This window comes from Arachis stenosperma, chromosome 3 (assembly GCF_014773155.1).
Source record: "Arachis stenosperma cultivar V10309 chromosome 3, arast.V10309.gnm1.PFL2, whole genome shotgun sequence".
In the NCBI taxonomy this organism is placed as follows: domain Eukaryota; kingdom Viridiplantae; phylum Streptophyta; class Magnoliopsida; order Fabales; family Fabaceae; genus Arachis; species Arachis stenosperma.
Window position 1 is genome coordinate 73,313,083 of NC_080379.1, and position 10,087 is coordinate 73,323,169.

Below are 10,087 nucleotides of genomic sequence, written 5' to 3' on the forward strand. Positions count from 1 at the left end.
CTTTGAGAAATCAAATTGACTTGTTGAGTCAATATCTTGTTCTGAGCCAATATGGCATTCAGAGTGTCAATCTCAAGAACTCCTTTCTTCTGACTAGTCCCATTGTTCACAGGATTCCTTTCAGAAGTGTACATGAATTGGTTATTTGCAACCATTTCAATCAATTCTTGAGCTTCTGCAGGCGTCTTCTTCAGATGAAGAGATCCTCCAGCAGAGCTATCCAAAGACATCTTGGATAGTTCAGAGAGACCATCATAGAAAATACCTATGATGCTCCATTCAGAAAGCATGTCTGAGGGACATCTTCTGATTAATTGTTTGTATCTTTCCCAAGCTTCATAGAGGGATTCTCCATCCTTCTGTCTGAAGGTTTGGACTTCCACTCTAAGCTTACTCCATCTTTGTGGTGGAAAGAACTTTGCCAAGAAGGCATTGACTAGCTTTTCCCAAGAGTCCAGGCTTTCTTTAGGTTGAGAATCCAACCATATTCTAGCTCTGTCTCTTACAGCAAAAGGGAATAGCATCAGTCTGTAGACCTCAGGGTTAACCCCATTAGTCTTGACTGTGTCACAGATTTGCAAGAATTCAGCTAAGAACTGATGAGGATCTTCCATTGGAAGTCCATGGAACTTGCAATTCTGTTGCATTAGAGAAACTAATTGAGGCTTAAGCTCAAAGTTGTTTGCTCCAATGGCAGGGATAGAGATGCTTCTCCCATAAAAATCAGGAGTAGGTGCAGTGAAGTCACCCAGCACCTTCCTTGCATTGTTGGCATTGTTGTTGTTTTCGGCTGCCATGTGTTCTTCTTCCTTGAAGAATTCGGTCAGGTCCTCTAAAGAGAGTTGTGCTTTAGCTTCTCTTAGCTTTCTCTTCAAGGTCCTTTCAGGTTCAGGATCAGCTTCAACAAGAATGCCTTTGTCTCTGCTCCTGCTCATATGAAAGAGGAGAGAAAAAGAAAATGTGGAATCCTCTATGTCACAATATAGAGATTCCTTGAAGTGTCAGAGGAAAAGAGAAATAGTAAGAAGAAGGAGAAGAAGAATTCGAACTTTAATTAGATAAGGTTCGAATTGTGCATTTAGAAGAAGTAGTACTCCATAAATAGAAGGATGTGGGAAGGAGGGAAGAGAATTTTCGAAAATTCAATTGAAAACATTTTGAAAATTTGATTGATAATTTTCGAAAATTAAAAGTGAAAAAGAAATCAAGTGATTTTTGAAAAAGATTTTGAAATTAGAAATCAAAAAGATTTGATTGAAAACTATTTTGAAAAAGATGTGGTTAAGAAGATATGATTAGTTTTAAAGGGATGTGATTGAGAAGATATGATTTGAAAACAATTTTAAAAGATATGTTTTGAAAACAATTTGAAAAGATATGATTTAAAAAAATTGATGACTTGCCTAACAAGAAAAGATATGATTCAAACATAAAACCTTCCTTGATAGAAAAGGCAAAAAATGTTCAATCAAATCATTAATTGTTAGTAAGTATCTTTGAAAAAGGAAAGAAATTGATTTTGAAAACATTTGATTGAAAAGATATGATTTGAAAAAGATTTGGTCTTGAAAAACTTTGAAAACTTGAAAAAAGATTGATTTGAAAACAAAATCTTCCTCCTAGCACCATCCTGGCGTTAAACGCCCAGAATGGTATACATTCTGGCGTTTAACGCCCAAAATGCTACCTTTTTGGGCGTTAAACGCCCAACCAGGTACCCTGGCTGGCGTTTAAACGCCAGTCTGCCTTCTTCACTGGGCATTTTTGAATGCTCAGCTTTTTCTGTATAATTCCTCTGCAGTATGTTCTGAATCTTCAATTCTTTGTATTATTGACTTGAAAAGACACAAATTAAAAATATTTTTGGATTTTTAATAATCAAAATGCAACAAGAATCAAATAACAATGCATGCAAGACACCAAACTTAGCAGTTTGTGTACTACTGACACTATATGAGACACATAAATACTCAAGCCAAAAGAATTCAAAGATCAGAGTAAGAAATCATCAAGAATTACTTGAAGATCCTTAAGACACATGAATGAATGCATGTAATTGACACCAAACTTAAGATGAGACACTAGACTTAAGCAAGAAACAGCAAATATTTTTTTTGGTTTTTATGATTTTGTAATTTTTTTGTGTTTTTTCGAAAATTAAGTGGAAAAAGGTATCAAAATTCTTAATGAGAATTCCAGGAATCAGTGTAATGCTAGTCTAAGACTCCGGTCCAGGAATTAGACATGGCTTCACAGCCAGCCAAGCTTTCAAAGAAAGCTTCGGTCCAAAACACTAGACATGACCAAAGGTCAGCCAAGCCTTAGCAGATCACTGCTCCAAAAGCAAAGTTGATGAAAATCAACAAGCTCTTGTGGTGATAAGTTGAAACCTCGGTCCAATCAGATTAGACATGGCTTCTCAGCCAGCCAGATTTCAACAAATCATCATGAAACTCTAGAATTCATCTTCAAGAATTTCGAAAAAAATAAATACCTAATCTAAGCAACAAGATGAACCGTCAGTTGTCCAAACTAGAACAATCCCAGGCATTGTTACCAAAAGCTTGCTCAAAACTTGAACAATCCCCGGCAACGGCGCCAAAAACTTGGTGCACGAAATTGTGAACAATACTTTTCACAACTCTCACAATCCCTGGTAATGGCTCCAAAAACGTGGTAGCTCAATACCATGGCATTACACAACTTCGCACAACTAACCAGCAAGTGCACTGGGTCGTCCAAGTAATACCTTACGTGAGTAAGGGTCGATCCCACGGAGATTGTTAGCATTGAAGCAAGCTATGGTCATCTTGTAAATCTTAGTCAGGCAAACTCAAATGTATATGGTGATAAACGAAAATAACATAAAAGATAAAGATAGTGATACTTATGTATATCATTGGTGTAAGAGCTTCAGACAAGTGTATGAAGATGCCTTCCCTTCTGTCTCTCTGCTTTCCTACTGCCTTCATCCAATCCTTCTTACTCCTTTCCATGGCAAGCTTGTGTAGGGTTTCACTGTTGTCAGCAGCTACCTCCCATCCTCTCAGTGAAAGCGATTGCATATGTCCTGTCACGGCATAGCGGAATTCAGCTGTCGGTTCTCGGTCAGGCCGGAATAATATCCATTGATACTTTTGCGTCTGTCACTAACGCCCTAGCCTGCTAGGAGTTTAAAGCACGTCACAGTCATTCAGTCATTGAATCCTACTCAGAATACCACAGACAAGGTTAGACCTTCCGGATTCTCTTGAATGCTGCCATCAGTTCTTGCCTATACCACGAAGACTCTGATCTCACGGAATGGTTGGCTCGTTTGTCAGGCGAGCACTCGGTTGTCAGGCGATCAACCATGCATCGTGCAATCAGGAATCCAAGAGATATTCACTAAGCCTCAGATGCTTGTAGAACAAGAATGGTTGTCAGTCACCTTGTTCATGAGTGAGAATGGTGATGGGCGTCAATCATCACCTTCATCATGTTGAAGAACAAGTGATATCTTGGATAAAGAACAAGCGGAATTGAATGGAAGAACAATAGTAATTGCATTAATACTCGAGGTACAGCAGAGCTCCACACCTTAATCTATGGTGTGTAGAAACTCCACCGTTGAAAATACATAAGAACAAGGTCTAGGCATGGCCGAATGGCCAGCCTCCCAAAGGTCTAAGATAGCATAAAACAAAGATAGCTACCAAAGTCTCCCTAATACAATAGTAAAAGGTCCTACTTATAGAAAACTAGTACATAGATGAGTAAATGACATAAAAATCCACTTCCGGGCCCACTTGGTGTGTGCTTGGGCTGAGCAATGAAGCTTTTTCGTGTAGAGACTCTCCTTGGAGTTAAACGCCAGCTTTAGTGCCAGTTTGGGCGTTTAACTCCCAATTAGGTGCCTGTTCCGGCGTTTAACGCTGGGATTTCTTGAGGTGACTTTGAACGCCGGTTTGGGCCATCAAATCTTGAGAAAAGTATGGACTATTATATATTGCTGGAAAGCCCAGGATGTCTACTTTCCAACGCCGTTGAGAGCGCGCCAATTGGGCTTCTGTAGCTCCAGAAAATCCACTTCGAGTGCAGGGAGGTCAGAATCCAACAGCATCTGCAGTCCTTTTGAGTCTCTGGATCAGATTTTTGCTCAGGTCCCTCAATTTCAGCCAGAAAATACCTGAAATCACAGAAAAACACACAAACTCATAGTAAAGTCCAGAAAAGTGAATTTTAATTAAAAACTAATAAAAATATAATAAAAACTAACTAAATCATAACAAAAACATACTAAAAACAATGCCAAAAAGTATACAAATTATCCGCTCATCACAAGTCAAGTCAAATTTTCAATTTTAATAATCTTATCTTCTCAAAATCTTTTTAAAAAAAAAATCATATCTTTTCCATTTTTTTTTATTTTTCAAAAATTTCAAAAATCTTTTTCAAAATATTTTCAAAATCTTTTTCTTATCTTTACATCTAATTTTCGAAAATTCACTAATAATTAATGTAATTGGTTCAAAAATTTGAAGTTTGTTACTTTCTTGTTAAGAAAGGTTCAATCTTTAAGTTCTAGAATCTTATCTTGTAGTTTCTTGTTAGTGAAGTAAATAATTTTAAAATTTTTGAATTAAATCTTTTTATCTTTTATTTTATCTTTTTTCAAAAATTTTATCTTTTTCAAAATTTGATTTCAAATATCTTATCTAACTTGCTATCTTCTTATCTTTTTCAATTTTGATTTCAAATCTTTTTTAATCAACTAACTAACTTCTTGTTTGTTTCTTATCTTTTTCAAAACCACCTAACTACTTTTCCCTCTTCAAATTTTCGAAAATATCTCATCCCTTTTTCAAAAGTTCTTTTTAATTAATTAATTGTTTCATGTTTAATTTTAATTACATTTTATCTCTAACTTTCGAAAATTACTAACCTCTTTTTCAAAAATTAATTTCGAAAATTCCCTTCTCTTTCCTTCTTCTATTTAATTATTTAATTACTAACACTTCTCTTCACCTCTCTTCATCCAAAAATCCGAACCTCCTTCTTCATTCTTCTACCCCCTTTCTTTTTCCACTAACATAAAGGAATCTCTATACTGTGACATAGAGGATTCCTCTTTCTTTTCTTGTTTTCTTCTCTTTCATATGAGCAGGAACAGGGATAAAGGCACTCTTGTTGAAATTGATCCAGAACCTGAAAGGACTCTGAAGAGGAAATTAAGAGAAGCTAAATTAAATTATTCTAAAGGTAACCTTTCAGAAATTTTCAAACAAGAGAAGGAGATGGCAGCCGAAAATAATAATAATGCAAGGAGAATGCTTGGTGACTTCACAAAACCAACGTCCAAGTTTGATGGAAGAAGCATCTCCATTCCTGCCATTGGAGCCAACAACTTTGAGCTGAAACCTCAGCTAGTTGCCTTAATGCAACAAAACTGCAAGTTTATGGACTTCCATCTGAAGATCCTTATCAGTTTTTAACTGAGTTCTTGCAGATCTGTGAGACTGTAAAGACGAATGGAGTTGATCCTGAAGTCTACAGACTCATGCTTTTCCCTTTTGCTGTAAGAGACAGAGCTAGAATATGGTTGGATTCACAACCCAAGGATAGCCTGGACTCATGGGATAAGCTGGTCACTGCCTTCCTGGATAAATTCTTTCCTCCTCAAAAGCTGAGCAAGCTGAGAGTGGATGTTCAAACCTTCAAACAAAAAGATGGTGAATCCCTCTATGAAGCTTGGGAAAGATACAAGCAGCTGACCAAAAGATGTCCATCTGACATGTTTTCAGAATGGACCATATTGGATATATTCTATTATGGTCTCTCTGAATTTTCGAAAATGTCATTGGATCATTCTGCAGGTGGATCTATTCACCTGAAGAAAACGCCTGAAGAGGCTCAAGAACTCATTGACATGGTTGCAAACAACCAATTCATGTACACTTCTGAGAGGAATTCCGTGAACAATGGGATACCTCAAAAGAAAGGAGTTCTTGAAATTGATACTCTGAATGCCATATTGGCTCAGAACAAAGTGTTGACTCAACAGGTCAACATGATCTCTCAAAATCTGAATGGATTGCAACATGCATCCAACAGCACTAGAGAGGCAGCTTCTGAAGAAGCTTATGATCCTGAGAACCCTGCCATGGCAGAGGTTAATTACATGGGTGAACCTTATGGAAACACCTATAACTCATCATGGAGAAATCATCCAAATTTCTCATGGAAGGATCAACAAAAACCTCAACAAGGTTTTAACAATGGTGGACGCAACAGGCTGAATAATAGTAAGCCATATCCATCATCTTCTCAGCAACAGACAGAGAATTCTGAACAAAACACTTCTAATTTAGCCAATGTAGTCTCTGATCTGTCAAAGGCCACTTTCAGTTTCATGAATGAAACAAGATCCTCCATTAGAAATCTGGAGGCACAAGTGGGCCAGTTGAGTAAGAAAGTCATTGAAACTCCTCCCAGTATTCTCCCAAGTAATACAGAAGAGAATCCAAAAGGAGAGTGCAAGGCCATTGATGTGATCAATGTGGCCGAATGCACAAGGGAGGAGGAGGACGAAAATCCTAGTGAGGAAGACCTCCTGGGACGTCTCTCAAGCAAGAAGGAGTCTCCTATTAAGGATCCAAAGGAATCTGAGGCTCATATAGAGACCATAGAGATTCCATTAAATCTCCTTCTGCCATTCATGAGCTCTGAAGACTATTCATCCTCTGAAGAGGATGAAGATGTAACTGGAGAGAAAGTTGCTCAATATTTAGGAGCTATCATGAAGCTGAATGCCAAGTTGTTTGGTAATGAGACTTGGGAAAGTGAACCTCCCTTGCTCATTAATGAACTGGATACTTGGATTCAGAAAATTCTACCTCAAAAGAAACAAGATCCTGGCAAGTTCTTAATACCTTGTACCATAGGCACCATGATCTTTGAAAAAGCTCTGTGTGATCTGGGGTCAGGGATAAATCTTATGCCACTCTCTGTAATGGAGAAGCTAGGGATCATTGAGGTACAACCTGCCTTGTTCTCATTACAATTGGCAGACAAGTCATTGAGACAAGCCTATGGAATAGTAGAGGACGTGCTAGTAATGGTTGAAGGCCTTTACATCCCTGCTGATTTCATAATCCTAGACACTAGGAAGGAAGATGATGAATGCATCATCCTAGGAAGACCTTTCCTAGCCACAGCAGGAGCTATGATAGATGTCAATAGAGGTGAGTTAGTCCTTCAATTGAATGGGGACTACCTTGTGTTTAAGGCACATGGCCATCCCTCTGTGACAAAAGAGAGTAAGCATGACGAGCTTCTCTCAGTTCAGGGTCAAGAAGAGCTCCCACAGTCAAACTCTAAGTTTGGTGTTGGGAGGCCACAACCAAACTCTAAGTTTGGTGTTAAGATCCCATATCCAAACTCTAAGTTTGGTGTTGGGACCACACTAAAATTGACCTGATCACCTTGTGGCTCCATGAGAGCCACTGTCAAGCTATTGACATTAAAGAAGCGCTTGTTGGGAGGCAACCCAATTTTATTTATCTAATTTTTATTTTATTTTGTTATTTTGTGTTTTATTAGGTACATGATCATGAGGAGTCACGAAAAAAAAATTCAAAAAAATTAAAAACAGAGTCAAAAACAGAAGAAAAAAATTTTCACCCTGGAGGACGCACAGGCTGGCGTTCAACGCCAGTAAGGTGCATCTGGCCGGCGTTCAACGCCAGAACAGAGCACCATTCTGGCGCTGAACGCCAGAAACAAGCAACATCCTGGCGTTAAACGCCAGGAATGTGCCTAGAGGAGAAAAGCTGGCGCTGAACGCCAGTAACAAGCATGAAACTGGCGCTCAACGCCAGAAACATGCATTACATGGGCGTTGAACGCCCAGAACATGCATCAATGGGCGTTTGAACGCCAGAATGATGCATGAAGGCATTTTACATGCCTATAGGGTGAAGGAATGGTATTTCTTTACACCTCAGGATCCTGTGGACCCCACAGGATCACCTCAGGATCTGTGGACCCCACAGGATCCCCACCTACCATATTCCCACCTTACCTTTTAATCCTAATCACACTCTCCTAATCCTAAATCTCATTCTTCCTACTCCCCATGTCACACTTCCCAATCACCTCAATTCCTCTTCCCAATTTCCCCATTCACCATTCACATCACCCCACTCTTCCCCATAAACCCCACCTACCTTCATAAAATTCAAATTCAATTTCCCACCCATTCCCACCCAAATTGGCCGAACACCCACCCTCCCCTCTCCCTATAAATACCCTTCCCTTCTACTTCATTTTCACACAACACAACCCCTTCTTCTCCCACATAGCCGAACCTACCTCTCTCCCTCTCTACCATATTTTCTTCTTCTTTTACTCTTCTTTTCTTTTTTGCTCGAGGACGAGCAAAATTTTAAGTTTGGTGTGGTAAAAAGCATAAGCTTTTTGTTTTTCCATTACCATCAATGGCACCTAAGGCCGGGGTATCCTCTAGAAAAGGAAAAGGGAAGACAAAAGCTTCCACTTCCGAGTCATGGGAGATGGAAAGATTCATCTCCAAGAGCCATCAAGACCACTTCTATGATGTTGTGGCAAAGAAGAAAGTGATCCCTGAGGTCCCGTTCAAGCTCAAGAAGAATGAGTATCCGGAGATCCGACATGAAGTTCGAAGAAGAGGTTGGGAAGTCTTAACCAACCCCATGCAACAAGTCGAAATCTTAATGGTTCAAGAGTTCTATGCCAATGCATGGATCACTAGGAACCATGACCAAGGTATGAACCTAAGTCCAAAGAATTATCTCACAATGGTTAGGGGGAAATACTTGGATTTCAGTCCGGAAAATGTAAGGTTGGCATTCCACTTGCCTATGATGCAAGGTGATGAACGCCCCTACACTAGAAGGGTCAACTTTGATCAAAGGTTGGACCAAGTCCTTATGGACATTTGTGTGGAAGGAGCTCAGTGGAAGAGAGACTCCAAAGGCAAGCCAGTCCAACTAAGAAGACTGGACCTCAAGCCTATAGCTAGAGGATGGTTGGAGTTCATTCAACGCTCCATCATTCCTACTAGTAACCGATCTGAAGTTACTGTGGATCGGGCCATCATGATTCATGGCATCATGATTGGAGAGGAAGTAGAAGTTCATGAGGTCATCTCCAATGAAATCTACAAAATAGCCGACAAGCCCTCACCTATGGCACGGCTAGCTTTTCCTCACCTTATTTGCCATCTATGTTACTCAGCTGGAGTTATCATAGAAGGAGATGTCTCCATTGAAGAAGACAAGCCCATCACCACGAAAAGGATGGAGCAAGCAAGAGAAGCTCCTCACGGTTTTCAAGAGGTGCATGAGGAAGTTCATCATCAAGAAATCCCTGAGATGCCTCAAGGGATGCACTCTCCTCCAAACAACTATTGGGAGCAACTCAACACTTCTTTAGAAGGTTTGAGTCACAATGTGGAACAATTAAGGGTGGAACATCATGAGCACTCCATCATTCTCCAAGAAATAAGAGAAGATCAAAGAGCAATGAGGGAGGAGCAACAAAGACAAGGAAGGGACATAGAAGAGCTAAAGAACATCATTGGTCCTTCAAGAAGAAGACGCCACTAGAGGTGGATTCATTCCTTGTCCTTTATTTCTTTCTGTTTTCGGTTTTTAGTATTGTGTTTATCTATGTTTTATGTCTTTATTTCATGATCATTAGTATGTAACCATGCCTTAAAGCTATGAATAAAATCCATTACTCCTTCACTTCTCTTAAAAGAAAAATGTTTTAATTCAAAAGAACAAGAAGTACATGAATTTCGAATTTATCCTTGAATTTAATTTAATTATATTGATGTGGTGACAATACTTTTTGTTTTCTGAATGAATGATTGAACAGTGCATAATTTTGATCTTGTTGTTCATGAATGTTAAAATTGTTGGCTCTTGAAAGAATGATGAACAAAGAGAAATGTTATTGAGGATCTGAAAAATCATGAAATTGATTCTTGAAGCAAGAAAAAGCAGTGAAAAAGAAGAAGCATTCGAGAAAAAAAAAGAGTATATAGAAAAAGAAGGAGCAGTAG

General features: G+C 38.9%; 1 non-coding gene across 1 annotated transcript; it reads left to right on the plus strand.

The window, feature by feature from the left end:
* The first annotated feature begins 284 nt into the window (after positions 1–284).
* On the plus strand, positions 285–392 carry LOC130971987 (small nucleolar RNA R71). The gene has a single exon (XR_009083193.1). It is a non-coding gene; the product is annotated as a small nucleolar RNA R71 (small nucleolar RNA).
* Positions 393–10,087: the final 9,695 nt, after the last annotated feature.